This window comes from Myotis yumanensis, unplaced genomic scaffold (genome assembly GCF_028538775.1).
Source record: "Myotis yumanensis isolate MYYU_CA2020_CCGP unplaced genomic scaffold, mMyoYum1.0.hap1 SCAF_15, whole genome shotgun sequence".
Taxonomy (NCBI): domain Eukaryota; kingdom Metazoa; phylum Chordata; class Mammalia; order Chiroptera; family Vespertilionidae; genus Myotis; species Myotis yumanensis.
In genome coordinates this window covers 50,976,329-51,001,351 of record NW_027223766.1, presented here as the reverse complement: position 1 = coordinate 51,001,351, position 25,023 = coordinate 50,976,329, and the positions used below count along the sequence as shown (strand labels likewise).

General features: G+C 56.3%; 1 protein-coding gene across 2 annotated transcripts in view; it reads left to right on the top strand.

The window, feature by feature from the left end:
- The first annotated feature begins 8,915 nt into the window (after positions 1–8,915).
- ST3GAL1 (ST3 beta-galactoside alpha-2,3-sialyltransferase 1) overlaps positions 8,916–25,023 on the top strand; it is a 52,752-nt gene continuing 36,644 nt past the window's right edge. The window contains exon 1 of one of the 2 annotated variants that reach the window (XM_070392377.1): positions 8,916–9,235. The gene's annotated coding sequence lies outside the window, so the exon portion shown is untranslated. Of the gene's footprint in view, positions 9,236–18,485; positions 18,528–25,023 lie in introns of those variants that run through there. The other variant, XM_070392378.1, reaches the window with a different exon arrangement.

The following is a 25,023-nucleotide window of genomic DNA, read 5'->3' as shown; positions in this document are numbered from 1 at the left end:
GGGAAAAAGTTGTAGCTGTCAGTTTGAGTTATTATTATCAGGCAGCTTTTACACATAGAAAACGATTTAAGGTTGATTTTTTAAAATGTAATGCTATAAAATCATTTAAAAATCCATTTTTTCTTTAGGTCCCTCAATTCAACTTGCCAGTCTCTTTAAACATAGACTATATTTTAACCATTACAATCAAGGAGCCCCTTTTCCAATATTTAACAAAAACTAAATTGCTTAAAACAATGGGCCCAGACAACAATTCATTAAAGACCCTCACATTTAAACTGATGTGATAGGCAGGTGCCTTCCTCAGTATCCAAAACGTGTTGTGAGGCAATAATTAAACTCACAACGAGGTTTAAAGACTCTCAATTCCCCTGAACAATTAAATGGGGTAAGCTCTCTAATATTTTGTTTACATTTTCCAGTGACAATTTACGTGTCTAAATGCAACTACTACTTGGTGACATTTTAAGTTGACATTCTCAAGCTAATGTCTGTAACATGTCAAAAAGGAACACTTGTTTTCACTGTTGTACCACATACTTCAGATACCAAACACGTGCTGACTTCCCCACCACCGTTACTCACTGCCCATCCCGCTGTGTGTCTACACCAGTGGTTCTCAACCTTGGCTGCACATTAGAATCACCTGGGAATCTTTTTAAAATCCTGATTTCTGGGCCCCACCCTACGGAAATTCTGTTTCTTTGTTACTAATGTTGTGGCCCCACCCCATAACAAAGACACGGAATTTCCGGAGGATGAGGCCCAGAAATCAGGATTTTAAAAGGATTCCCAGGTGATTCTAATGTGCGGCCAAGGTGGAGAACCACTGGTCTAAACTTTCCCCGGTGGAAAAGCATTTAGCACTAGGAGAATAAGCAAGTGTGTGTGTGTGTGTTTTTTACATCACAAGAAAGTACCATCCTAAGCACCTGAGCTTATCAACCAGAGATTTCTGGCCAGAACACAGGGTCTGAGGTACAAGGACAACTGTTTTCCTTCCTGACAGTTGGCAGACTCCATCTTTTTTCTAGTTACTATGGCAACAAGCATCTCCAAGTCCACACTTTTGCACGTGGGATTAGTTTCTGCCCTCCTGCCCTGATCTAAGCGGAGTGACCTAACCCCTTAACCCCTGTAGCACAGGCTGCTAATTGTCCCATCTCCCTCAGCACTCGTGCCCGGGTTAAAGACTACATTTACCAGCGTCCCTTACAGCGAGGTGCTGGGCGTGGCCTGGGGATGCCAGGGAGGCAGAAGTGGTGTGGGCCATCTGCAGGAGATGTCCTTAAAGGCCACGGGCATGCTCGACCTCCTGAATGCCTGGAATAAAGATGCGATGGCTGGAGCTGGAGCAGCCAGCTTGGACTAGGAGGTAAATTAGGGGTGGGTGGTGTGCACTGCGGTGGAACAGCCTGGGTCCCTGACTGTCGAATGCCACAGCAGCCTGCGAATTGTCACGGGCAGAACTAAATCTTACCTGGTTCCTGTTATTTGGGGTTTTCCCTAACCCTAACTGGGACAGATACTGTCACCTGATTTCATGGATGAAGTTCTGAATCCTTCCTCGTCAATTATCTTACTGCCTGATGGGATCCTGCCTCCTTCCAGGTCTGCCTATAGGCCTCGGGCCTCAGGCACCCTGATGACGTCAATGATTTTACCAAATCGACTCCTCAAATTAGTAGCAGATGTCACGTCTCTTAAAACTGGGGCCATGGTTTTCAACACGACCTCGAGGTAGATTTAGCTGCCTCCAGAATCATTAAACACAGGTCATTAAGTGCGAGAAGCAAACATTAATTTCTCTTTTATGAGTTTGCAGTTCAAAATGTATGTCAACACGAAAATATTTAATCAGTCAATACACATACCAAAAATAGCCCTAGCCAAGTTCCTGTGCGCGTTCCCTGTGCACGGCCCGTGCGATGGCCATTTAGCCCTCTCAGTGGTCCGAGAGGCTCGATACTATCATTGCCCTCGTTTTAGACATCAGTAAGCTGAAGCTAAACGTTTTGCCCACATTCACACCTGCAGCTGCACAAACCACTGAGTGACAGAGGCCCTCCAGCAAGCACACATTCTTGTGTTGTTTTCACTATCAAAAGAGGGGACCCCCGGCCAGTGTGCCTCAGTTCGTTGAGCGTCTCCCATGCACCAAGAGGTGGAGAGGTTGCTGGTTCGATTCCCAGTCAGGGCACATGCCCGGGCTGTTGGCTTGATCCCATTAGGGGGCGTGCAGGAGGCAGCTGATGGATGTTTCTCTCCCTCTCCCTTCCTCTTTCTCTCAAATCAATAAAAACAAACAAACAAGAAAACCCCACAATTAAAATAAAAGAGGGGGGAAAAGATGTTTGCAGGTTTAGTCTCAAGGAAAGGTAATCCATTAAACTACAAAACACAGAGAAACTAAACAACAAGAAAAAACACAGGGCCTCTTTTTTGATTTTCAACAACATAGATGGGTGCCATCTTTATTCTTTTAAAACATGGGACACACATCCCAAATGTAGATATTGAAGCTTGGTTTCAGCTGGTATAAAAATAACCTGCTCTCCCTCTGGGGGTGGGGGTGGGGAGGCAAATTCAAAATGTGGAGGCCACAGCCATTGGGCACGTAGTTTAGAGAAGAGGGAATCACAGGCTTCCTTCCCTGGAGATGTTGCCGGCTTCACGGAGCCCTGACATTTGGCAACTCCCAAAGCGTGTAATTTTCCATTCTCATTTATAAAACATTTTCAGGAATGTTGACGAGTATAATGCGCATAAGAAAGAAAGACACTTAAATTAATAATGGCCATCATTTATTTAATGCTTACTAAGTATCTGGCACCGAGTGAGTAATTTTTTACATATAGTCTTTCTCCTTCAAGTGAGTCTGAGAGGCAGGTACCATGTGCCCATTCTGCAGATGACAAGTGGAAGGCTCAGAGGGTGTCAATCATCTGGTCTGACAGCTGTGCCCGCACCCACCCACGTAGGAGAGTGCAGAGCCCCGCCCTCCGCCTCTGTGCAGGCTGCCTCCTCCTGCACGCAGGGCTGTGGCACGGCCCTCTCTGTTCCTTCGCTCCATTTCCCAGGCTAAGAGGCTGGTTTTTAAATGTCATACAACCAGGAGACGAAACAGTTTTGATCCCTAAAGCTTTAGCCCCACAATTGCCTTTTAACAATGAATCTGTGAGCCTTGGTGTCTCAGACAGATTTCAAAGGCGGTAATTGCGTCCTGCCCATTTTGACCGACTCCGAAGTAAAATCTTTGGAAAGGAAAATCACGGAACGAAAGGTTTCCGGCTGCAAGGACCCTTAGAGACCACCCGAGTCAGTGGTTTCAATGCCCGGAACAGCTGGCCCCCCCGGCAGACCCACACAGCCACCAACGCCACCTTCGTGGGCTCCCTCTCTTGTCCCTTCTTCTGTTTCTCTCTCAAAGTAGCTTTCATAATGATAATTGATCATTGATTTTGTAATATCTCCGGTATCCGGCCCAGGGCCCAGCGGAGAGCCAGCACTCGATGACGGTTGGCTAAGTGGACGAACGCAGATAGGCGCCCCTGTGAACCCCGGGTCCCATCACAACCAGTTTAAAAACATGGCTCCAACTCAGCCTCCTAATTGTACAGACGAGAACATTGGTGTCAAAAGAAGAAAACTGTTAGGTGGCAGGTGGGGCAAAGGCGCAGAGCCAGGACGGGAAGCCAGGGCCTCTGATGGGAAAGCCCATCCACGGGGCCTCGTGGCCGCGGGCTGAGTGCCGGGCTGCCCACCAGCGCCTGGAGCTAGTCACAGCAGGCAGCTGTCCTTCAGGTGGACGCCTGGACCCCCGCAGGCCGACCGACCGACCTGGTGGGAGTGGCTCCGGGAGCCGGCGCATAGAACAGGCCTCCTGCAGGCACCCTCGTGGCGCTGATGCTAGAGCAGCCGGCGCTCAGGGTTCCCTGTGTGGCTCCAGGAGAAACCTGAGGCTCAGCCGCCGCGATCTTTCCGATTTGGGGCCGGACTCCAAAACCGCTGACCCGAGAGCTTATCTGTAGAGAGTCATGTTCCGGAATGAATTATTCATCCCAGAAGCATTTACTGGCAGTCGCCATGTCCTCGGGGCTCCGTCCTGGTCCCTCTTTTGTTTCCACAGCATCCCCAGGTGGACGTCAGGTGGTCTCCACCACCCGTCACCTGTGCTCCTGCGTCTCCCAGTCCTGAGAAACGCGACTGCCTGTGGCTTCGTAACATCTGAGACAGGATGTTCGGCGGCCACGGTCCTTGATGGGTCCAGCAGCCTAGGCCCGCGGGAGGCTCTGCTGCTGTCGATGTGAAGGACATAGGAACGTGTGATTTAACCAGCACTTCTGGGCTGAGCCAATTCCACTCCCGGGTATTCGTTGGAAGAAAGCAAAAGCACTAATTTGAAAAGACAGGCGCCCCCCTATGCAGCATTATCTACAGTCGCCAGGACCTGGACGCAGCCTCGGTGCCCATGAGCAGGTGAGTGGGGGAAGATGTGGTGCAGGTACACAGCGGCATTCTACCTGGCCACGAAAAGCATAGAACCCTGCCATTTGCGACAGCGTGAAGGCGCCGAGAGGGTGTTATGCTAAGTGAGGCAAGTCAGACAGAGAAAGACAAATACCATGTGCAATCTGAAAAACACACACCCACAAACGAATAAACAAAACAAAACCAAGCCAGACCCTTCGCTAGAGAGGACAGCTGATGGTTGCCACGGGGAGAAGGGGTGCGGGGTGGGGTTATGACAACCCTTTCTGGCTCAGGTGCAGTTGGGAATAAAGAGGAGTGCCCCAGGGCTCACGCTTAAGAAAACCCAATATGTTTCTCTCTATCTCATTGGTCCCGATGGAGGTCAAGTCTACTCCTTCCTGAGCCACATTCCGGCCAAGACATCTAGGAGGTCAAGACCCACCCCGCCGACCCGCTGGCTCACAGGCTGTTGGCGCTGATGTGTGAGTCGTGTAGCGTGTCTGGTTCTGCGGACTCAAACGCCCCCAAGATTCTCAGGGCTGGAAGGGGATGCAGGGGTTACGTCCTACATTCTCTGTGATGAGAAATCTCCTGTGTGGCTCTCTTTACTCTCAAGGTGGCACATGCCGCCTGGGCTGCCCATCACTGTTGGGTTGTTGGTCCAGGACCTGGGAGGCCTGCCAATCAGATTCCTCATCTAGAAAAACTAAAACCCACAGTGGATGAGCAGGGGGGCGGGGTGTGAAGCTGAAGGAATTGCCAAGGTGTGGAGGGAGTGGGGCCATAGACACCCCGCCCCCTCCGCCTCCCGCTCCAGGACCTAACAGAGAAAACCTATGGGCAGGACTCTTCCCATAGAAGGGGGGGGGGGGGGCAGGGGAAATGAGGGGGGGCGGCGCAGGGGAAATGAGGGGGGGCAGTGGCAGGGCTCCAGAGGGCCAAGCCAGACCGGCTGTCCCTCTCCCTACTTCCAGCTCAGTCTGCACAGTCCCGCGTTCCCTCTCTTTATTTAAGGAAAGCTGGGCCCGTCCCTCACGGCCCCAAGGGCCCTGAGTAAAACACTGTCCAAAACACCAGCGCCACGTGCCAGCCGCTCTGAGCTCACCTCTGACAAGCCAGGCGGCCTTGGCTTTTCCGCGCCATCACCCAGATGGCACCAGACCCATCAGGGTCTTTCCACTCCCAGGTGCCAAGGAGGGGTGGGGGCTGGGACCCATTTCCTTAAGCAGCCTCACCCGGAGCCTCGCTGTTGCTCTGACAACATGGGGAGGGGAAGGGGGGACGCTGAGTCAATGTTGGGGCTCCCCCGGGGGACTCTGTGTGTGCAGACACCCCGAGTGGTGACTAATACCAGTTGTCCTCCGACAGGGCCTGTGGGGAGGCACTCGGCGGGGAGGGGAGGAGCGTGCACCCACACATCCCTGAGGCACACTCCTGTGCGCGGTGCAGGCCGCCAGGTGTGGCTGCTCCAGGATAAGAGGGGCAGGGAGAGGCGCGCTCCCGTGAGACACACACAGTACCAGCAGGGAGATGGAGAGAGCCCCTCCGCCCCCACCAAATAAACACTGCGCCTGAGGGCCGGCGCTTCACATGGAGACGGCGATGACTTATGCGTGTTTCACCGCAGTCTCTCAGGACGCTTTCCGTCTCACCGTGGAGTCATCCAGGGGAACCGGCGGGGGGCCCGGGCTGAAGTGGGAGCTACCAGGTCCTTGGCTTCAACGCGGAGCAGCTGGCTGATCCAGGGCCACTGACCGGCCCTGTGTGACCCTCCCCAGGCGCCCCCAGGAGAGTCTTCTGTTACTACAGCATTTCCTAGTTTCCAAACTGCCCAGTCGCTTTCCTGTGCGTGATATTATCTGACCTCGCAATCAACGGCACCCATTCCCTGTCCACAGAAGGCAGAGCCACCAGATATATAACCACGGAAATCCACCAACAGGGCGCGGTGGGCAGCGGTGCCCGAGGGCGGCAGGAGGAGGCCCTTGTGTTCCCAGGATGACTCGGAGCTGAGGACGCCACTCGAGCTGACAGTGACCCGGGAGCCTGGGGTCCAGGTGCTGATCTGAGAGGCCCCAGCTCCCAGAGGCTGGGCGATGCCGCCTTGGCCAGAGCAGCAGCGGATGCTCCTGATACATGCCCCTACTCCCCTCCTCCCTCACACGCAAGCATTCCTGGGATGCCAGCTGCAGTGGGCGAACACCCTGCCTGACATCTCAGAAAGGGCAAAGCCTGAGAAATGCTTCTAGGGAGGTCAAAGGCCCACCCCGCCCTCAAGAATCAAAATAGAAACCATAAGGGTCATTAAACACCCCACGCTGTTCTCTCAAACTGGCAGAGGGCAGCAGACTTGGCCGGGCCCCAAGCCCCCAAGGAACTTGGCAGGACTCTTTGCATAATTCTTAGACTCACATGCTTTTTGTTTTATTGTTTTGTCTCCCTCGCCCCCGACTCTTGTTCTCCCCGCCCCCTTCAAATCCATCTCTCTTCCACCTCTCTCTCCTCTGAGCATCTCTCCTTTTCTCCCCCAAGGCCCAGAAGTGTTCCCCAGCACCTCATCTCCAGGACTGGGTGTCTCTGGGCCTGGAGAAGTCCATCATGGACACAGCCCACTTTTACCGAGCACTTACTATACGCTAGGAGGTCATGTTAAGGGTCTGACGTGTATGAATTTACTTAATCACCACAACCACTTTCCATGATAGACAGTTGGTAGGCCAATGTCGCAGATGACGAAATTCCAGCACAAGAGCTGAGGAAGCTTAGGGATTCTGCACCCAGGCTTTGTGCCGGGCGAGTGACAGCGCAGTATTTGAACGAAGAAGTCTGTATACTAGTAGCCAGAGGGGAAGGGGGTTGGGGGGTTATGTGAAAAAGGTGGGGGGGGGGGTTAAGAAGTACAAATTGGTAGCTACAAAACAGTCATGGGGATGTAAAGTACAGCCTAGGGAATCTCATCAATAATTTGTAATTATGGTGTTGGGGTTATTAGACTTATCAGGGGTTCACTTTACAACTTATATAAATGTCTATCTACTATGCTGTACACCTGAAAGTAATGTACTATTGAATGCCAACTGTAACTGAAAAAAAATATAAAAATAAAAAAAATTTCAATTTTAAGAAAAACAGAAAGAAAAAGCTCTCCGTTTTTCACCATTCAGTACGATGTTAGCTGTGAGTTTTTGTGTGCGGCCTTTATTATCAGTTAGGTATGCTTCCTCCTACCCTACTCTTCGGAAAGTTCTTATCGTAACTGGATATTGGACTCGATCGAATGCTTTTTCTTCATCTAGTGACATGTTCATGTGATTCTGACCCTTCATTTTGTTTTTGTGGAGTAGAACATTAGTTAAGTTGTGAATGGTGAACCAACTTTGCATCATGGCAATAAACACCTGATCATGGACAAAGAAAAACAAAGCCCGACCCAGCGCCTGGCCTGGAGGCCTCCACCAGCATCTCCGGGAATGATGGTTTCTTCCCTAGGTTGCAGGAGCCTGACTTCTCCGCCGGACCTCTCCAAGTTGCACCTCTGTCCTCCAGCGTTTCTCAGACAAGTTGCGAAAGAGGTGGAGTCCGGTCAGGGGACAGGACCTGCACAACCAGAACGCTTTTAATGCCTCTTAAATCCGTGTCCAGCACTTGGCCTCTCACACTGGCATCCGGCCACTGAGCCAGCCTTCCCGGCTCCCCCACCTCCCTATACAGGAGGGAGGGCGCACAATCCTCACATCTGCCCCCAGGGTCTGGCCCTGGAAGGTCCCGGGCACGTTGGGGCCCGCCACTGCGTGAGGTCCCCCTGCTCTGGACCTGGCTGAAGGGGAATCTGGGAGGAAGTGAGAGGGCAGGCAGGGGAGTCGGGGCGGGGACCAGCTGGGATGGCCTTGAACTGGGCCCAGCTGGGCCTCACCAGCGCCCCAGCCTCGCCTCGCTCCTCCCCTTCCCCTCTTTCAGTCCCACCTCGGGTCTCCCACTTCCTCGAGCATGTGGGCGACTCTGCACAGTCGCCAGCAGGGGGACCGGCCCCTTGTAGCTACCGTGCACCCCACGGGGGCTCTTCTGGGCACCGCACGTCCTCGCGGTGGGCGCCCGCAGCCTCCTCCCCGGGGGCGGCGGGGGGGGACTGACCCCGCGAGGCCCCCGGCCACCTGGACGCCCTGCCCTCGCCTTGCCATCTACTGCAGCGGCCGAAGCGCGCGGTGGCGCGGAGCCGTACCCTCTCCGAGCGGCGCCCGGGTCCCCGCGCCGCCTCCAGCGCCTCCCGGGCCCGGCCTCGGCCGAGCCGGCTGCGGTCCACGTGGCTGCGGAGCCCTACATTCGGCTGCAGGGAGCCCCGAGAGAGGGGAAAGCCGAGCCGAGCGCGGGGCGGGGCCGCGGGGGCCCAGGGGCGGGCGCTGGGCGGAGGAAGGGGAGGGCCCCGCAGCCTCGGCGCCCGCCCCGCGCTGCCGCCAGGGCTCCGGATCGCGGCCGCCGGGCCTGCCCCTCCCGTTACACCCGGGGGAAGGTGTTCCCGAGACCGCTCCCAGCCTCTCCCCGCCTCCAGGCTCCAGCCTCCGCCGGCGGGGCTCCACTATGCCAGACAGTTTCGACACTTTGCAAAGACAAAGACCGGAGGGAGGAGGAAGAGGAGGCAGAGGAGGAAGAGGAGGAGGGAGCGAAGGAAGGGGCGATGTGAGCTGGGAAAGGGGCGCGCGTTCGGGACACTCTCCGAAGCCCCCGTGCCCGAAGCCGCGGGAATTCCTGCGCGTCCCCCGCCGCGGTGAGTGCGCGCGCCGGGCCGACCGCCGCCCGGGCGCGGGGCTGCGGCCGCGGAGTTGGGGCTCGGGCGGTCCCGCCTGTGTTCTCCGGGGTGGTCGCCCGGACCCGGGGACCGAAGTGGTGGGGAGGGGCCTAGGAGGGTGTGACCTGGAAGTGGGATCCGAGACCCCAGGCGCCGGGAAGGAGACACGCGTAGGGCGACCCTGCCCTCGCCCCGGCGCCGCCGGGATCCTTGGGGTCGGGTCGGGGGGTCGGGGAGGCGGCCGGGGCGCCGGGTCTCCGGCTTTTCCCGGGAGAGCTGCCGGAAGCCCAGCGGGGAGCTTATGCCCGGTCCCGGGCAGCGGTCCCTGGGGCGGCCCCCGTGACCCTGCACGGGGTGCCGGGCCGGAATCTCCCCTTGGCGGCTGCGGGAGGAGCGAGCGGCCGGCGGGGCGCGGGTGGGAGGACTCCCCGCCAGCGGCGGGGCCCAGGCGCTCTCCAGTCGAGCCGGGGTCGCGGAGGCCAGCGGCCGCGGGACGGTCTCCGGTCTCCGGTCTCCGGATTCCGCCTCCCGCTCCGCGGCGAGCAGGCGCCGACCCGCGAGGCGGCCCTCGCCCGCGTGGAGGGGGCGCCGGCGGCCCGCGTTTCTGGGGATGCGGCGGCGAAGTTGGCGCCGGGGACCGGGCAGCTGGACGTGGCGTGGGGGGCCGCGAGGGACTGGGGTGGGCGAAGCCGAGCTCGGCAGGGGTGGCGCTGGTGCCACTGGAAACTCGGAGTCCGCCCTCGCCCCGTTAGGCGCCGCAGCGGCCGCGAAATAACCGGACAAAAGTTAACAACTTGTTTGAGTGTCTTGGGTGACCCGCGCGGGGCCGGGGCAGCTCCTTGGCAGAGCCCCAGGGGGCGGGAGCCCGGACACGGGGGCAGATCGCCCGGATGGGGTTACAGTGAGATTCCGAACTGGGACGGCCGCGCCACTTTCGGCTCCTTTTACTCAGCGGGAGAGCATTTGAGCTTGACCTTGAGAGAGGAACCGCCGCTGAACTTGAGGTGGGGGTTGAGACTGCGCCGGCTGGGCACAGATCTGTCTCCCCCAGCCAGCGTGCCGTGGTCTGACACCCGGGCCTGGGCTCGGGGAAGGGTGTATGGGTCGCCTCGGTTCTGTTGCTTGTCTGGAGCCCTTGGGTCTCTCCTCCCTCCTGGCAGAGAGCCCCTGCCAGCACCCACCACGCGGCAGGCCTGGTGGGGGCGCTCTGCCCGGGACATGTGCGCCCAGAAGTGCAAGAGTGGCTGGCTGGGGGCTGGGTGAGTCATTGCGTCTGTCTCCCTGGCTCCTGTGTCCAGTAGAGGGAGACAGCGTTGACCCTGAGGGCCCTGACCTCTTCCCTAGGTCTCCTAATGGCTTTCACCTCCCGGGACCCCTCGCTTGTCCTGTCTCATCCTCCTTGTGTTGTAGGTGCCGAAGGGCACCAGGTGTCTGACCGGACAGACCAGGGTTCAGCAGCCTCGGTGCTGGAGTTCTGGCTAGGAAGGAATTCAGAGCAAACTAGAAGGAGAGCATTTGTTTAGGAAGTCACAGAGGTGGAAGTAATTTGTGGAAGAAGTGGGCTGAGGATACAAGCTACAGAGGCAGAGGAAGGGCCCTAGGAGTTTGGGAGTGAGGAAGGTGATGGTAATGTGCCTGGGGGGTGGGTGGGGAGGAGGGAAAGGGGCCCAGAGGAGGGAGCGCTCCAGGAGCCAGTCCTCTGTCCTCAGGGCAGTAAGGATGGAGGTTTGGGGAGCGGTCCCCGGGGGGGAGACTTCGATAAGAGGATCCAGCAGTTTCCCAGGTGTGTCCGCTCAGGGTCCCGGGCCTCACGGATGGCTCTGCGGGCTCCAGGGCAGGCTCATTATCCAGTGCAGCTGGTCCCGACGTCAGCCCCGGGGCCACTGGTCTGGCTTGGTTGCTTGTCTGGGCCTGGAGCTGAAATACTACTGAGGCCTCCATGTTATCTCTAGCCCAGTGATGGAGAACCTTTTGAGCTCGGCGTGTCAGCATTTAGAAAAACCCTAACTTAACTCTGGTGCAGTGTCACATATAGCATTTTTTTGATATTTGCAACCATAGTAAAACAGACTTATATTGTTGATATTTATTTTATATATCTAAATGCCATTTAACAAAGAAAAATCAACCAAAAAAATGAGTTCGCGTGTCACCTGACACGCGTGTCATAGGTTCGCCATCACTGCTCTAGGGCATGACCAGCAATATGCTAGGGGGGAAAGGTCACCCTACCATAGTCCTTTGCTAGGCATCTGGCTGGCCGGCGGGGGGGGGAGGGAGGGGCGCGGGGGGGGCGGGGGGTGCTGCTTTCTGCCCTGGTGACCTGCTGGTACCTGGCCCATCGGCCCTGCTGTGCTCCTGTGTCTAACTGCCTACCGCGGGCCGCCATGCCCAGTGCACTTGTGCCGGGAGGGTTCCCCCAGGGACACAGCGAGCGCCTGCTCTCGCTCTGCTGCTGTGCGCCATGCTGGGGGCTGGTTCTCTCCCGCGGGGGAGGTGAGATAACCCAGGGTCATCCCCAACCCGCATGTAGTAGGTACAAATGCTGTTCCAGACGCCTCTAAGTTGGGAGGCACTGGCAGGGGCCTGGGCACCCCTTTCTCGGCTGTATTTGAACTGCTGGGTACACATGACTCTACCTGGGCAAGCCCTTCCGGCGTCTGACGCGCCTTGAGCACCCACTCCATGTGGGGCTCTCAGCGGGGCCATTCCTAGAAGCTGCTGGCAGAACCTCCTGATGTTCTTTCCCCAGAGCTGCTGGAGAGAGCCCAGAGGTTCCGAAAGACAAGGTGCACTGCCCCCTGCTGGCTGCGGTGGGAACTGGCGCTTGGCTCTGAGGTGGAGAAGGGGTGCCAGCCAGCAGCTGGGTGCCTGGGGTCATTCAGGTGCCTCCCTTCACCTTCTCTTCCTGCCCCCAAACACCATGCATGGCCCCGCCATTTTCTGAAACCCGCGGTTGGCTAAAAAACGGACCCTAGTTCACCATTTCATGCCCGCTGCCTCTGCCCAGATCTGGGTGTAAAGTTTGGGGCTCACCTAGTCTCCCATTCCCTCTCTCTCTCTCTCTCTCTCTCTCTCTCTCTCTGACTTGGGGCATGAGACTTGGTGTCTCAGAGTCTCAGTTTCCATATCTGTAAAAGGGGACCCTTACTACTTCCTCACAGATGCGTGTTCTATGTAACTGAGTGTGTGAGCATATACATGCATATGGTGGAAAGGAATGCCACCATACAGCGTTCGGTTGAATAAATAAATGACAGGATGAGTAGGGTCCTTCTCCCCCGGCCTTTGAACAACCTCACAAGCCTGGAAACAGCTGTGCTCGCATCTTGTCCAGGTTTTACCACTGTGCGGGGGTGGGGGTGGGGGTAGGGTGGGGGAGGCCAGGGCCTTGGCAAGCAGCATCTGCCCCCCTCGCTGCTGGCAGCCTCAGCACCCCCTGGGCACTGGCTGAGAGAACAGGGAGGCGCCAGCGATGGCTGTGGGTTCCTAGGGGCTGTGGGTTCTGCTCCGAGCAGCTCTGCACCAGCGGGGGACGCTAACTTCACAGCAGCCTCCTTGCTGACTGACCTCAGGGCTGTGTCCTCCCTTTGAGGCACAGGGTGGGGACTCTCCTGGCTAGACTCCTCAGCACCCCTCCTGAAATTGGGGATCTCCATAGAGTTGGCTGGTGGGAACCTTTGGTCCCCTAGGAAGGGTGGGGTGGCAGTGAGGGTCCTGGAGCCTAGGGGTGTGTGGGGGGCTTTGTGCCAGGTAGGCCTCTATCTCTGCTCTCCACCAAGCAGCCCTCCCCCCGCCCCCCAAAGGGGCCTCTCTGAGTCACCTGGTCAGTAAACCTCTCTTGAGCCTTTGCTGGTGGCAGCTGCCGACTCAAAGGAGTTCTATTTGGACCAGCTTTTGCCTTGAGATCTAACCCTGACCCTCTCCCCAGGCCCCTCCCACGCTGTAAAGGCGCCCAAGAAAGTGGGAAATGAAATCCACGGGTCATCTTGACCTTACGCTGCTTCCCGGAGAGTCCCGCTGCATGTATGTACACGCGTGGGACAGGCCAGTGGAAGAGCGGGCCTGGGCACTGGGTGCACAGAATACGAGGGTCCGAGCGTGTTCTCCTGCTCTGATCTGAGCACAGGCCCCAGCCTTGGGCCCCAGTGAGCGCCGAGGTTCCATTCCCGGGGGCCCCCCAACTGCTCCAGGCTCTGGGTCTCAAGTTCACTCTGCCCAGTGAGAGGCTTGGCATCGTGCTGAAGTCGCCCGGGGGCAGTAAAGCCTTCCTTTGTGAAGACAGCCTCCGCCGCATTTACTTTTGCCGCCAGCTCCTTCCTCAGGACCCTCGGGGATCCCTGGCATCGGGGGCAGCCACCGCCCGTGTGCCCACCCGCCTCCCCTCCCCACTCCCCGAGCACCTGGCTAAGTCATCCTCCCGCAGTCCTCAGCGGGGATATTGAGAGATAGCCCAGAAGTTTGGGACGCTGGGGCCCAAAACCTGCCGGCGGAGGGGACATTTGTGGGGACTCCGAAAGGGTGCCAAAGGCCAGAGGAACCTGGGCCCCATCACAGAGGAGGCTGAGGGAGGGATGGGCGAGGGGAGCCAGGAGAACTGGCCAGTGGGCGCCGGTAGAAGCCCCTGGAAGAGATACACAGCCCCCTCCTCAACCCGGCAGGGAGGAGCCGGGAGGATAAACTGCCACCTTGCTCTGTCCTGCCTGCCCCCAGGATCCCTGTGCCACCAAGAGCTGAGCCCACCCCGGGGTGGGGGTGGGGGTGGGGGTGGAAGGGTAGCTGCAGAGGCGGGAGAACTGCTCCCTGCCCAGGGCCACGTGGCTGGAGGCTCCACTCAACCCTTTGTGCTCGGTCGCCCCTCGTGAGGGTAAGATGTTAGTAAGATCCTACGTGTCCTTCATGAAACGCAGAATAGCCTGGTATTAAGGGTTCTGTCCAAAGGTTGTCACCTAGGACCCAGGGACTGACTCACGTGCCTTTTGTGCATCTGGGTTTCCTCATCTGTCTTGGAGACGAGACGGTTGATGTGAAACATAAGCCAGAGTCACTGTGCAAATGTTGGTTTTCATTCCCGAGCGCTGGTGGGGGGCCGGCCTGGCCTCTTCGCCTATCCACTATTCAGACAGGACGATTTGAATATTTTTATGTTAAAAGTTTTTTTCTTCCCAAGACCATCTGAGAATGTTTGGACCATTCCTTCTGACCGTGTGTGTGTGTGTGTGTGTGTGTGTCTTTTTCTCCTCTCGAATACGTAAGCTTTCTAACCAGTTCTGATTGTGGAGCCGTGTAGAGCATGTGAAATACAAGTTAAAGCTCACCTACAGCAATTCTGGGGGGTTGAGGAAAAAAAAAAAGAACATTAGTTCCAAATTGTGTGGCAGAATTAAGAGAGGACTTTGGGAAGGTTCATGTTTGGTGTACAGTATAAGAAAATACTTTCTCTGAATTTCCCCAGATGCCTGTAAGAAAATCCAGCCCAACTAGATATCATTGTACTAGATTTTGCTACGAAAAAAAGAAAGAAAGAAATCCATTTGGACCCACATTGCACGAACAGCCGGAACTGACTGACTAAAAATCCCCTTCATGTGTATTTACTTAGCCAAGGGCTCTTGAGAAAAACCCAACCAGAAAAAACAGAACCAAAGCAAACCTGGCTGCTTCTCTCAGCGAGAAGTGGACCGGCTCCAAAATAGGGTTTCACGCTCAGAAAGCCTGAAACAACTCCACATGAAAGACAAAAATCCATCTAATTGGGCTTTTACCTTTTCAGAAATGAAAGGCTCAGTGGCAAGAAAAGAAAAGGAAACACACGCGCACGCGCGCACACACACGCACACGCACGCACGCACACGAACACGCACCCCTTTTTTCTGGAAGGCTCTACCGGAGCCCAGAACACACACCCTGACACTGTTTGGCCAGTCTGTGGGGACCTGCTCTGTCCCTCCCGCAGTGGACCCCCGTGGTACCGACCGCAGAGAGCTCCCAGGGGTCTGAGAGCTGAGACGCCTCTGGAACGGGGACCTCTGCCTTCTCAGCCCTTGGCGTCCGCAGCCCTGACCCTCTTTGGCCCTCAGGTCACTTCTTCTGTGTGACCTGGGAGGAGGCTCCTCCTGGTGGCGCAGGTGAAGGGACTCACCCCCTCTCTCTCTACCCGGATCTTCCGTGGCCACCATTCCTCCACTGCTCCTTTTCACGAATCCCATTCTACAGACCTGAAAACGGAGACTCCGAGTTAAGCCACTCGCCCAAGGTCACAAAGCTGCCAAGTGGCAGAGCCACACAGTTCCTAACTGCGCCTTTTCTGCCCGAAGCCGGAGACCTCAGGCACCCTCTGTGTAGCTCCCAGGATCATCCTGTGTCTAGACAGGGGTGGGGGTGGGGGTGGGAGGAGGTGTGTGTGTGTGTGTGTGTGTGTGTGTGTGTGTGGCGGGCGGGGGGTGGTAGGGAAGTGTGTGGGGGGAGTCTGAAGGATGGGGCAGCCCCCCTCGGAGTTGCAGATGTGAAACAGGGCACAGTGGGTGTCTGGCCTAAGCCCAGCCCAGGATGTGCGCCGGCCCACCCAATGGGCGTAGCAAGTGGATCCAAGTTCTGGAACAGCCCTTCGGAAGGAGGTCCTGATTTCTCTGCACACACTGTTTCCCAAGTGTTCCACCAGCAGCCGCGTCCCCAGGGCCCGCATCCTCCCAGAGGCTGCGCGTCCAGGCCTTTCCCCTGACTCGCCACTTGGGCCCAGCTGGGTGGGTTCATTTAGCCCGCGGTACCCTGGCTGGCTTTTATGCCCACGTCCTGCCTTGCCTGGCTGATGGCAGGCGCTTATTTCTTGGCGTCAGTGGAGTGGGGACAGCCCCGCGGTGCCTGGGGGTGCAGGCAGGACTGTGAGTCTGCCAGGGGGTCGGAGGCAGCACCCTGAGCAGCAAGGTGGTCGTCGGAGGGGAAAGTCCCACCCAACTCCCTAGACAGGTGCCCCGGGGGCACCTGCGCCAAGAAAAAGGGACCGGGAAGTTGCCGTCGCAGCATTGGCAATTCCCTTTTAATCAGGAACGTCTTCACAAGAGAGAGGAAGATGTGTTGTTCTTCTTGCTCCTTGGAAACGCTGTTAATCCTCCCACCTGGTGGGGAGGGTGATGGATCAAGACCACTGCTTGGGAAACACATTCGCTGCCACAGGCAAGCGTGTCTTTGTGGAGAGTGTTCCTGGTGGTGTCTAAAGCACGGTCTTGGTATTAAACGTCAGTCGTTGGGCAGAAAAAAGGAAATTAAAGCGAAAGGAGCTGGTTAGAAGACAGAGGTGGCACGCCACCACCTAATAGAAATCTCCAGTGAAAGCCACGCCGCCCTGAGTGGTCTGAAGAATTGCTTCTGACATGAGGCCTCCTGTTACTTTTCTGTCTCCGCTGATGGCAGGGAGCAGATGGAGTGAAGCCAACATGCTCCGTGCGCTGTAGGACTGTATCCGTTAAACCGATGTGTGTGTAATGACAAGCACCTAAACGGGCAGGAGAGATGGGCCGGCCCTGGGGACAGCTTTGGATATCGGAATACTTCTGCAGGGCCCGGGACCTGCCCCTGGGACCCCTGGTGAAAGATCTCTCTCCGAACCTGAGCCACGGTGTCATACCTAAGCTGTCACCATTACTAGAGGGGGTGGGAGAGAGGTGTGTGAGTCAATTGAATAACAAACCACGGAGGTTGCACACTCAGAGAGCATGAAACAAGAAGGAATTGGGCAGCCCTGGTGTTTGCAAGGAGGCTCAGCAGTGCCCTTGTCCAACCTCCGCCCACAACAAGACTTCAGTGATTCATCTCCTGAGTCATTCATTGATTCACTCCATAAAAGCACTGGCTCTGCTGCTTCCTGGCTGTGTGACCTGGAGAGAGTGACTCAACCTCTCTGTGCCTCCATTTCCTCGGAGCAAGTTCCTGTTGGTTTTTGTGGATTCTGGCATGGATGTGTCCTTTTTTTTTTTTTTTTTTTTTTTTTAAATCTACCCTGCCGAAACCGGTTTGGCTCAGTGGATAGAGCGTCGGCCTGCGGACTGAAAGGTCCCAGGTTTGATTCCTGGCAAGGGCATGTACCTGGGTTGCGGGCACATCCCCGGTGGGGGATGTGCAGGAGGCGGCTGATCGATGTTTCTCTCTCATCGATGTTTCTGACTCTCTGTCTCTCTCCCTTCCTCTCTGTAAAAAACCAATAAAATATATTAAAAAAAAAAAAAATCTACCCTGAGCCCTGGCTGGTTTGGCTCAGTGGATAGAGCGTCGGCCTGCAGACTGAAGGGTCCCAGGTTCTATTCCGGTCAAGGGCACATGCCCAGGTTTTGGACTCGATCCCCAGTGGGGGGTGGGGCGGGGGGGAGTGGGGGCGTGCGGGAGGCAGCCGATCCATGGTTCTCTCATCGTTGGTGTTTCTCTCTCTCTCTCTTCCTCTCCCTTCCTCTCTGAAACCAATAAAAATATATTAGATAAATAAATAAATAAATCTCTCCCGAGTTTCTGCCCAGGGAATACCACGTATGGGTCATTCTGGACTCATTTATTAACCTTCTAAAGGCTCTAGGACAGTGGTTCTCAACCTTCCTAATGCCGCGACCCTTTAATACAGTTCCTCATGTTGGGGTGACCCCCAACCATAAAATTATTTTCGTTGCCACTTCATAACTGTAATTTTGCTACTGTTATAATCGTCATGTAAATATCTGATATGCAGGATGTATTTTCATTGTTACACATTGAACGTCATTAAAGCATAGTGATTAATCACAAACACAATATGTAATTATACATGTGTTTTCCGATGGTCTTAGGTGACCCCTGTGAAAGGGTTGTTCGACCCCCAAAGGGGTCGCGACCCATGGGTTGAGAACCGCTGCTCTAGGGCGTCATGGTTAGAGGTGTTTGGACAGGTAAGCGCACGAAGGCTCATTGAAGTCGGCCACTTGACCTAAGGTCCCCCAGGTTGGAAGAGGACGAGTTGGGGGGCTGCGGTGCACCCCCTCCCTCCGCGTCCCCAGGTGCCCCTGTGACACACCCACAAGGCGCAGGTTCCTGGTCTCGCCGCCTGCATTAACCAGACCCCAGCCCACCTCCCTCCCACTTCCTTCACTTCGTTCTGAGAGCCAGATGAGAGGCGGAAAGAACAAAGTCCCCGCTCAGCAGCCATGTTTCAGAGCGCTATAAATAGGACCGTTCCCAGGGGCCTCGGGTCATGTTCACCACAACAGACTTTGCAGGACACCAGCCGCCCCTCTGGGCCAAGCGTTCCGTGGTTAGTAGATGTTTTCTTTCCTTCTTCCTCCCTCCCTTCCTCCCTTCCTCCCTCCTTCCCTCCCTCCCCTTCCCCCCTTCTTTCTTTCCTCTGATCTTTCTTCAGAAGTGTGTACTCATGCCTCCCTAATGAGGCTGCGGTCGCCTAGAAAACAAACACATTTCACAGTTCCTCCCGAATCCGAGAAAGGAGCCCAGTTCTGGGTGGACACGGAGGAAAGTGCTGGTCAGGCCCCGAGGAGCCCTCTCAGCGCCAGCGTTCCTTCCTCGCCAGCAGGGAGGCCGGCCTAGGGGGCGCCTCCTGTTGGGGCCCTGGGGCAGGGGGCCTGTGGGGGCCAGAGCCAGAGGGAGGGGGGGGAGAGCACGGGATCCGATGCGCTGTGGGTCTGTGGCAGGCGGCGTCTGTGTTCTGTGCACAGCCTGCCCGCCCTCCCAGCTGGGGGAGATGGAGCTAAATGACACAGGAGAGGCTGGGGGCGCCCCGGGCCCAGCTGGGGGCTGGACGGGGGCTGCTCACAGCAGCTGAGGGTGGAGAGAGCTGGTGCCCGGGGATGGGTCCCATGGAGGAGCCCGGACGGAGGAAGAGGAAAAGGTCGAGGCCCCCCCTCCGTGGGTCCTACGTGACCGGCACTCTTTCAGAAATAAGGCGTGATCGCGGGTTTTTCCTGGGAGAGGGCAGGCAGAGACTGTGAGGGAGACCCATGTTTTAGGAAAACCCGCCGGCCTCCGTCCCATAGGCAGGCAGCCCAGGTGGGAACGGTGGGGCGTCCTGTGTGGAGTGTTTGCTCCCAGGTAAGAACTGGTGGCTCCGTCTCTCCGGGCTTGTGGGACGGATTATAGTTGGGGACTGAGAAACTAGAAACTGGAAACCAGTTGGAGATGTCCATCCTGGTCACTGAGGGCACAGGGAGCCATGGGTGACCACAGGGGGCCCCGTCACGGAGGTCCATGCCGCCCCTCCCATCACGAACCTGTGGGATCGAGGTGGGCAGGACCTCCTTATAGAGCCCAGCCCGTCTGGGTGGTGCAGAGAAAACCTGGGCTTCGGCTTGGCCCTGGCTTTGCCCGTTTCTAACTGTGGGGCCTTGGGCAAAGGACGTTATCTTTGGAGCCTCAGTCTCCACATCTGTGAAATGGCAGTGGGCCTGCCACCCTCCAAGGCCTGCTGTGAAGAGGGAATGAAATCATGCACCCGAAATGCTGAGCAGGGTGCTGGCCTCATTGTCTGAGCCGCTCCGTGGTAGCTGTTGTTAATAATAATACCGCCCCTAGCCAAGCAGCCAGGCCTCAGCAGTTAGCACCCATTCTGAGGCCCCGCATGCTGGCCGCTTTCCGAGAGGGAGGGCGCACGCCAGAGAACAAACACCCACTTCCTGCCAGCTTCTGCTCCGGTTCATTTTCAGCCCCGGCGGGCGGGCGGGCTGGCTTCCTCAGCCTGGGCCCCAGGGCCGGAGGCACGGCCTCCCCTGGAGGGGACCATCCCAGCGGCTCCGCTCTGCTCCCTTCGCCCTCGGCGCCAGCACCGGCATTCCCGGTTCCCTGCGTGGCCATGAGCCTGGCATCCCAGCCACACCAGACTTTTCCATCAGCTTCTGACGTGCCCTTTCCCCTTCTGGTCCGTCCCCTTGGCAGATGGACCGGGCCAGGCAGCCTCGGTCTCGACCTCATTCTCCCCGATCATTGTGTTGTGGGCAGGAACTCGGACTCTGAGACCACCCACTTGCTCACTTACCGTCTCCCTCGGGGCCCGGGGAGGCCTGGTTCCTTGCTCGTGTGCCTGTGTTCCCTCCCCACACAGGTGGCTGCTCGGGGGCAAGCCCAGGAGTGAACTGCTGTCCCCACCGGGGCAGGGCACAGGCTGGCCCGGAGGGGGGCGGAGAGGGGGCGCTGGGGACGTGCGGATGTTACTCCCGCCTGACAGTGGAGCCCACCTTGCCGGCTCCACTCTGTACTGTGACCTTGAGCGAGTTCCTTAATCTCTCCAAGCCTCCATTCATGCACCTGCAAAACGATGCAAATAACAGTACACACCCCGCAGGCCCGCTGTGCGGATTAGCTGGGGTTTTGAGTACAAACAGTTAGAAACGGTACCTGCTACTGCTCGTTTGCCTGATTATCATTATTGAAGTGATCGCATGTTGTTTTTCTATTCACTTCGTTCTCGGTACAAGCCCGCAGGGTACTGGAGCAGCTCTGTGTTCTATGCTCCCGGCGAGCCGACGAACACCCAGAAAGGCTGTTCCCGCACTCACGCAGCCAGACCTGACGGGCCCCCCTGGCTGGCAAGGCCGGAGGCGGCCACCCCGTTTGGGACCATGACAGGCCCGAGGCCGCGAAGGAGAGAGGCCTGTAATGTAAAGTGCAGCGGTGTATCCGGCCGGGCCTTGTGAACAGCTGCTCGGAGGGGAAAGCGGTGGTTTATTAAGCAGCCTGGCTGGGGCGAGGGGGTTTAGTTTCTAGACCAGCCGTGGGCAAACTACGGCCCGCGGGCCGGATCCGGCCCGTTTGAAATGAATAAAACTAAAAAAAAAAAAAAAGACCGTACCCTTTTATGTAATGATGTTTACTTTGAATTTATATTAGTTCACACAAACACTCCCTCCATGCTTTTGTTCCGGCCCTCCGGTCCAGTTTAAGAACCCATTGTGGCCCTCGTGTCAAAAAGTTTGCCCACCCCTGTTCTAGACCCTGCTCCATCCCAGGAGTAAACGAGGTTGGAGAACGCTCTCCTGAGAGGGACTGCATTGTACTGCCCGGCAGGAACGGGCGTCGCATTGCCCGAGGGGCTGTGCACAGCGGAGGCTGGAGAGGGCGGAGAAGGAATAATTGCGGATACAGAACAGAAGGGAGAGGGGACTGTTTTGTTTTTTTACTGGAATTTGTCCTAATCTTCTGTGCACCAGCTGCACAGTTTCCTTGCCTTCGAGTCTCCGGGTTGAAGTCCGGGTCGGAGCACTGAGCCAGGGGCCACACCCTGGAGCCACCAGCCGTGCCACCCCTAAGCCTGCCTCTCTGGGGCTCGGTTTCCCCTTGGTGACTCTGGAGAGTCACGGGACCTTTCTGGGCCTCCCTGGAAGTGGGGTTTATGTCAGATTCGTCTTCCTTGGAGGGCTGTGTGTGTAAGCACACTTCACCTGTTTTGAAGAGTTTCGTTCTGATTGGAAGTCCTCGTGGAAGGGTCGGGAAACGGGGGAATATAGGAAAACCTGGGACGTGGTGGGCGTGGCAGGCGTGGCAGGCGTGGCGCAGAGCTGCCACGTGGCGTTTAGAAAAGTTTTCAGGGCCCTTGGGATAAAGCAAAGGGCGAGGAGAGTCTAAGTAGCTGATGAGACTGCTCCTGGGACCAGCAGGGGAGGTCGTGGGACAATGACCTTCCCTGTGAGTTCAGCGCCCCAGGGCCCTGCGAGGGGAGCTGAGAAACTGAGGCTGGGATTGGGGGGTGCACTTGGGTGCACCCTATCTTTAAGAGTCCCATGGTTGTAAGTTCGCCAGTTGGGGTAATGCAATTGCCAACTATATATATATATATATATATATATATATATATATATATATAATATTTTTATTGATTTCAGAGAGCAAGGGAGAGGGGAAGAGAGATAGAAACATCACGGGAGAGAGAATCATGGATTGGCTGCCTCCTGCACACCCCACAAAGGGGATTAAGCCAGCAACCCCGGGCATGTGCCCTGACCGTGCACCGAACCATGACCTCCTTGGTCATAGGTCGATGCACAGCCACTGAGCTGTGCCTGCTGGGTGCCGACTGTATTTCTAAAAGCCAGGAAGGCCAACGACAGAATTGCTCCAGGTTGATGTTTTGCTCCAAGGCTCTAACCAAAGGCCACAGGTGGCCCCCGGTACCAGGCTGTGGAGTCGGACACCTGAGGCCCCCGTTGGGAGGGAGCGGGGCTCTGTGTATAATTTAACCGACGGGTTTCCCCCTGAGGCCTTATGCTGCGTCCCTACACGTGTGTCTGTGCATGGGGGCTTGGCTGTTATCATGGTTACCAGTAATTATCAGTTATCAGCTACAGGCTCCTGCTAGTGGGAAATCAGCCACATCCTAGTGATACTCAGAGAGTTACCAGCTTCACTCCTTCATTCAGTCACTCATGTGTCATTGTCCTCCATACCCATAGGGGGTTTGGGGTGGGCACATCTAGTGATAAGTAGAATACTGCCCCCTCCGCCCACACTTAAGGCACTCAGTCTAGTAAGAGTAATAGATAAAAGAATGAGGTGATGTCTGACACCTAGTAAGTTCTTGGTAAATGAAGGAATGAAGGGATAGACAAATGAGATAAGTTAATGAATAAAGGAAGTTACACGTACCCCAGGTGGCAAGGTCCCTAACCCAGCTTGGAACGTGGAAGGCGGGTCTCAGAGATTCATCTTGGGGGTGTGACACATGGATTCTTTTGTTGAATTGAGCCCAGACCCACAGGGCAGAGCCCAGCCCCTCAGAGGTGAGCCTCAGGCCCTAAGGGCCAGCCCAGTGCCCAGGGACGGGACCTAGGTCCCAGCCTCGTGCTCTGTTAAGGGAAGTTTGACTTCATTTGATTACGTATAGTAGAGAGGTAGGCTCCACTCTCAAGAGCTGAACCTCGCCTGGAAGAGCCGAACGTGGCCCCCCAAAGCCAGCTACCCTCAAAGAGCTGAGCCTGCGACCTCTCATTGGGGAAATAGTAATGGACTCTCCCCCCTGTGGCAGGAGGTGCACTGTGGGTGGTGGTGGGTGGCGGTGGGGGCAGACACACTCCTGGCCCCGTGGGACGGATCTCTATAGCAGTGGTTCTCCACCTTCCTAATGCCGCGACCCTTTCATACAGTTCCTCATGATGTGGTGACCCCCAACCATAAAATTATTTTCGTTGCTACTTCATAACTGTAATGTTGCTACTGTTATGAATCATCATGTAAATATCTGATATGCAGGATGTGTTTTCATTGTTACACATTGAACATAATTAAAGCATAGTGATTAATCACAAAAACAATATGTAATTATACATGTGTTTTCCGATGGTCTTAGGCGACCCCTGTGAAAGGGTCGTTCACCCCCCCAAAGGGGGTCGCGACCCACAGGTTGAGAACCTCTGCTCTATTCTGGGAGCGTGTGGTGGCCATGCCTCGCCTTGTCTGAGTGGTCAGCAAGTGTCCCTGGGGAGTGCCATGGATGCTGAAATCAAGGACTGAGCAGAAGGCACAGGGGCAGGGGACGGGGTGGCTTGTGAAGGGAAGAGGAGGTCTGGGTGACAGTTTAGGAGGAGCCTCTGGCTGCTGCTCAGAGTGGGGCTGGCATGGGAGGAGGCAGCATTGACAAGCCAGGTTAGTGAGCCCCCCCTCCCACCCTTCATTCTTCTTTCAAACAGCAGGGACGGAGAAGAGACCCGTTCCCCCAGCTCTCCTTCCCCGGACACGCAGCCCTAACTGCTCCGCCCCGGCCGCTGTGTGTATCTTTTATGTAAACAACCGCCCCCACCAGTGAGCCCTAAATAGAATCTGTTTATAGTGAACACCAGTTGCCTTGAGACAAATCTGGGCTCAGTCTGTAGCTAAGTCCTGGTGATTTTACTTCTAAAATAGCTCTGAGTCTCTCACTCCTCCGTTTGCCCGCAGCCCTGCCTGCGTTCCGGTCCTCATCATCTCTTGACCATCGCCCACACGGGCTGACCTTTCTAACATGCCAGCACCGTACAGGTAACTTGAGGGTTGTATCAGTTAGTTTCCTCTACATAACAAAGAGCCCCGAACGTGAGTGCCTTAATCAACAAGCATTTGTTATTTCTCCTGAGTCTGTGGGTTGACTGGGCATTTCTTCTTTTCCGTTAGACAACCTTGGGGGCTCAGCTGGGATGCCTGGGGCCTCTGTCTGTGTGATTTCTCACCCTCCCGGGGCGGGGGCAGGGCAAGCTCAGGGTATTAATGTGGCAGAAGCGTGGTTCATTCCCAGCAGCGAGACAGGAAGTTCTGAGCATGTGCACTTTCTAAGCCTTTATTCGGGTCCCATTTGCTATTGGCCCAGAGTCAACGGATGGAGAAATCAACTCCACGGCAAAGGGGTGTGCGTAGGAGGTGTGGTGAGCAAGTTGGGGCCTTACCGCCGTCTCTCATCCCAGCGGCGAAGAGGAGGACTTGAGCCCGGGGGAGGAATGGGGTGTTCCATTGTGGGTCCTGGACCACCGACTGCCTTTGTCATGCTGGGCAGGTTGACTCGCCTGAGCTGTCGGGGCTGCAGCTGCCCGGTCGTCACCGGGGAATGATCTGCGTGGCCCTGGCTGATTTCCTGAGGGATCGGACAGGAGGGCCAGGGCTGCACACGTCTCAGCGTTTGGGCCGCGGTCAGAGCTCAGCTGGGAGTCCGTTCTGACCCCAGAGACTGTCTTCCAAAGCCACTTCCCGTCTGGCCTCAGCGGGGTTGGTGCTGACCCGGATCTCACGCTTTTTCACATCTTTTTCTCTTTTTTTGATATTTTAAATATATTTTTTATTGA